Raw genomic sequence first — 5,382 nt, 5'->3', positions numbered from 1 at the left:
AAGTTCTCAATCACATCTGGGTGTTGATATGGTCAGATGTGGTTTGTCACTGCAGGATGATCAGCTGTCCTTGGGTGTCTACAGATGATGGTTCTCCTTACACTGCCTTCTCAGATTTGGTGACCCTTCTGTATTTCTGCAACTGTTTACATCAGTTTAGAATGCTTTCTAGAAAACAAAACAAAGGATATTAGCCATCATTATGAAAATGTATATAACATTTAACCAATTCTATGGGAATTACAGGGAGCTAACAAATTTCAGTATTACACTGTATTGTCAGATTTAGTGACCCTGCTGCATATTTACAACTGCTTACATCAAAATGCTTCCTAGACTAAGAAACAAATGATATTAGAAATCACCTGTATAAATTTTGTTTACATTATATAAGGATACATTATGTAAGTAGAAAAACAATTATTTAATAGAATGCACAATATAAAAAAAATAATGCTATTATTGCTTAATAGGTCAGTACATCTTGGAATTAACATTACCAAAGCTTATGTGATGGAAAATAATATTTACCATAAACATTACGTTTTGTAAACTACTGCCGTTAACTGTTACACAATACGACATTCACGTACTTTCATGTTACTCACTGCATTTGTTAACTGACAAAATAACTAGACTACTAATATGAATTTAACCCACATAACACTTAGCAATAAAACAGAAATAAAACAGAAATAAAAAACTTGCCTTTTTTCATTAACGTTACACACGAAAGCTAGATGCATATGTAAACAATGACAAAATGCTACTTTAAATTATGCAGCATCATACTTGAAGAGTTAACGTAAAGATATACAAATAAACCGATTAATTTAAAACGATATTTACTTGCCTGAATCTAAATGTGCGCTGTATATCCTAGAGTTGCTTGTTGTTATCCAGCCTTCTCCTTCACTGCCGCAACACGGGTACGTTTCGCGGAAATCTACCGTTAAACACGTCTCAGAACGTTAGTACCGCCCCAGAGGGAGCACACAACCACCGAACGACAAGGATCTAATTTTAATTTAGACATTTAAGCAGGATGTTTGTATATATATGACCGCAATCCCACTGTTCATAAAGCGCTTCTCGCCATTGTTTTGAATGCGCTGGATCACTAACCGGAAACGTCCTGGGACCAACGACGTCACTTCCTTAAGCCGCCGAATAGCGCTTGAAATGGTCACTACCGTTCAAAAGTTTGGGGTCAGTAAATTTTATTTTTTATTTTTTTTAAAGAAATAAATACTTTTATTCACCAAGGATGTATTAAGTTAATAATTAAAAAAAATATTAAAAGTTAATAATAAATAATTTACATTGTTATAAAAAAATATATATTTTGAATAAACACTGTACTTTTTAAACTTGTTATTCATGAAAGAATCCTAGGAAAAAATCACAGGTTCCAAAAAATATTTGGCAGCACAACTGTTGATATTATCCAACATTGATCATTCTAATAATAAATCAGCATATTAGAATGATTTCTGAAGGATCATGTGACACTTAAGACTGGAGTAACAGCTGATAAAAATTCAGCTTTTCATCGCAGGAAAAAATTCTATTTTAAAGTATGTTAAAAAAAAAATGTATATTGTAAAAACATTTTGCAATATTACTGTTTTTTTTTTCTGTATTTTTAATCAAATAAATGCAGCCGATGAGTATAAGAGACTTCTTTAAAGACTATTACAAGTCTTACTGACCCCAAACTTTTGAACGGTAGTGTAGCCTATATACAAATAAAAATATAAATAAAATAACATATCAAGGAAAAAACATGTAACATGGGCAGCATTAGCGCATTTAATTTGTTCACTACTTTTTGCCAGCCCTCTCTCCTTGCTTTTGCAGCCTTTGCAGTGTTCGCTTGCGTTTTAATTAAACTCTGAAACTCCTGAAATCCCTCAATCAAGAGTTCTTGCTCTGCTGCAGAAAAATACTTAGCGCGTTCCTTCGGCATGTTCGCCGACCAATCAAAGAGTTGCCGATCAATGTTTCTACTATCGATACGTACCCCCTTTTAAACCACCCAGTGATCTCAAATGACTTCATCCAGCTATACTGATCATCAACAACAGGTGCGTTCGGAGAACTGGAATAGCGAGCTCATAGTTAGCGCGATGATTTGATCTTGGATGTGTCATTTGATCTTGGATGTAGTAAGCAAGGTACGAAGAACGGACCCTAGGTTGTTACTAGGGTGTTTGTGTAATTGCTAGACATTTGCTAAAGTGTTATAGATGGCCACTATAACTGCTAGTGGTTGGATTTTCTGAGTTCTTGCTTAGGCTTAGCTAACTTTCTTGGGATGCTCAATAAGATGTTTTTTTAAATTGCTGCTTTGTTGGTAGTACATTATTCTAGATATATTTTGGGTCCCTCCTTCTATGGAAGTCTATAAGATTGTTTAGTCTGTTTTACCATCTGCCAGGTGAAAAGTCTGATTGCTTATCTTTTCTCAACCCTCAACATGACTTGAGATATCATTCATGTCCAATAGTATAGTACACACCAAAGTGTAAAAAAGCACTTTTTATAAATCCTTAAGCTTAAGTAGGAGCAACACTAGTGGTAATGCTAGTCTAGCATCAGTAGCAAGTTGGCAACCACCACTAATCAGGCTGATCCAGTGCGATTGCATGCATAAATGTTGTAGGCCTGCATTTTACACGTTGCAACAATTTTAGTCTTTGTTGCTGTCTCAATTTTGTCTCAATCAAAGGAAAATGTTGCTGAACAGCAGGAATAGCAAATCCCCTTTAAACTGACTGGCACAAACCTCCAGGCTAAATCACACTAATAAATCTTTCTCTAAATACTTCTTCCTGTCTAGCTGCCAGATTTCTTTTCTTACCCTAAAGCATAAAGAAATAAGAGAAGATAGAGGAAACTCTGTTTCATTCTTAGCCATGCATAACGCTTCTCTGTAAGATCCAAACACATAGGACCATATTTTTGGGTTTAGAAAACCCATGCCTAAATGTAACGTCTACCAATTCTATTTCGAGTTCTCTGCAGTGTTGTGCAATGATAAATAAACAATCTACTGCATCTGTCTTTCTGTCTAATTTGCAGAGGAGTGAAAGTAATTGTAACAAGCTGCCTGTTTGCTGTTAACGACTGGCAGTGGATTCAGATGACACCTTTAATGAACGCCGAATTTCTGCCCCGATGCTGGAAGGTCACGGTGTAAGATAAATGTCAAGGATATCATTATGTGAGAGCAGCAGAAATGAGAAATGTATTTCTCCAGTGTGTTTGTAAATTAGAGTTTGTGCTTCAAATCATCATATAATGCAAGCATCAGAGTGCCATATAACCACTGTAGTGTAGGAAAATTCTCTAACAATGTTAGGAAATAAATCTGATGGATTAAATTACACTGAAATGAAAGAACATTGATTGTATGTGCATCTTGAAAGTTGAAGTTAAACATGAAGTTAAACATGAAATCCAAATGTACTTTCTTAATGCATATTTTTGGTTTAATTGTGAACAATTCGGTGCACATTATTCCAAATAATCCAAATCAACTAATATTGCAACATATTTTCGTAATCTTTAATATAAGAGTAATAACTTGCTCTTTCTGTCTTTCCTTATTGACATCGGGAATTTTCTGTTTTCAATACAAGCTCAAATAAAAGAGATTTATGGCATAATGTTCATTACCATAAAATTTCGACTCATTATGTTGAGGCATTAAAAAGCAAAGGGACAATTTATTTGGAATATTCAAAAGCAGAATTGGGAAGCCTATATCTTCTATTAACATTTGTGTATTAGTTAAGATGTAAAATTTTTCTTGGCGTTTGAGCTGTTGTGCTGTAATGGCAACAGAGTTGTAAAATAGGATATAACGTTGCAAATGAAAGCTTAGTAAACCATTTTAATGCACATACCTGATCTAATTTTAAATTATTTGGTGCATGTTTATTCCAAATAATCCATATTTACAAATATTCCAAATGATTTTAGTCATCCTTAACTTGCTCTTCCTCTGAAAGAACTTTCTGCTAAAATCACTTAAAGGAATACTGCAAGTTCAATAGATTTGAACATTTACAGCATAACTATGATAAGTATAAAATAATTTTGAATAAAAAAAACATAAAATCCAGGCTACAGTGAGGCATTTATAGAGTCAAGTGAAGAGGCAAAAAATGTGAAACTAATAACTTTATAAAAACACTTGCATTAATTCTTCTATATACAGTCAGGTCCATATATAATTGGACACTGACTCAATTTTCATAATTTTGGCTCTGTATACCACTAGTCTCCTATTTTCAGGGGCTCAAATGTATAATTGGACAAATAAATATAATCATAAATAAAATGTTCATTTTTAATATTTTGTTGAGAATCCTTTGCAGGCAATGACTGCCCTAAGTCTAGAACTCATGGACATCACCAGAGACTACGTTTCCTTCTTTGTGATGCTTTGCCAGGCCTTTACTGTAGCTGACTTCAGTTGTTGTTTGTTTGTGGGTCTTTCTGCCTTTAGTTTTGTTTTTAGCAAGTGAAATGCACGCTCAATCGAGTTGAAATCAAGAGATTGACTTGGCAATTGCAAAATATTCCACTTATTTACCTTCAAAAACCCCTGGGATGCTTTTGCTGTATATTTTGTATTTGTACTACAGTATGAAGCGCTGCCCAATCAACTTTGCTCCATTGGACTAAATCTGGGCAGACAGTATATCTCTATACAGAATTCTTCCAGCTGCTTCTGTCCTTTGTCACATTGCCGCTAAACACCAGTCACCCAGTGCCACTGGAAGCCATGCATGCTCATAACATCACACTGCTCCATGTTTCACAGATGATGCTGTATGCTTTGAATCATGAGCTGTTCCAAGCCTTCTACTTTTTTTTGTCCCATCATTCTGGTACAGGTTGAGCTTAATTTCAGCCATCCAAAGAATGCTTTTCCAAAAGTGGTCTGGCTTTTTTAGATGTTTTTTTGGCAAAGTCTAATCTGGCCTTGTTTGCACCTTGGTGGTGAACCCTCTTGGAGAGTGTTCTTCACTTGGCTGGATGTTGTGAAACAGTTTTCATTTTATCATGGAGTGCATCATCCAATCATCCACCACTGTTGTCCAATTTTGATGAACGTCCAGGCCTTTTTATGTTGCTGACCAGTGTGTTCCCTTTTCCCCCAGAATGTACCACACTGTTGATTTAGCCACTTCTAATGTTCCTGCTATCTCTCTGATGGATTTCTTTTGTTTTTGAAGCCTAACACTTGTCTGTTTTACTTGCATGCAGAGCTCCTTTGTCCACATAGCCACTTCTAATGTTCCTGCTATCTCTCTGATGGATTTCTTTTGTTTTTGAAGCCTAACACTTGTCTGTTTTACTTGCATGCAG

The sequence above is a fragment of the Garra rufa genome, chromosome 14, assembly GCF_049309525.1.
Source record: "Garra rufa chromosome 14, GarRuf1.0, whole genome shotgun sequence".
Lineage (NCBI taxonomy): Eukaryota > Metazoa > Chordata > Actinopteri > Cypriniformes > Cyprinidae > Garra > Garra rufa.
Note: the sequence above shows the minus strand (reverse complement) of the source record.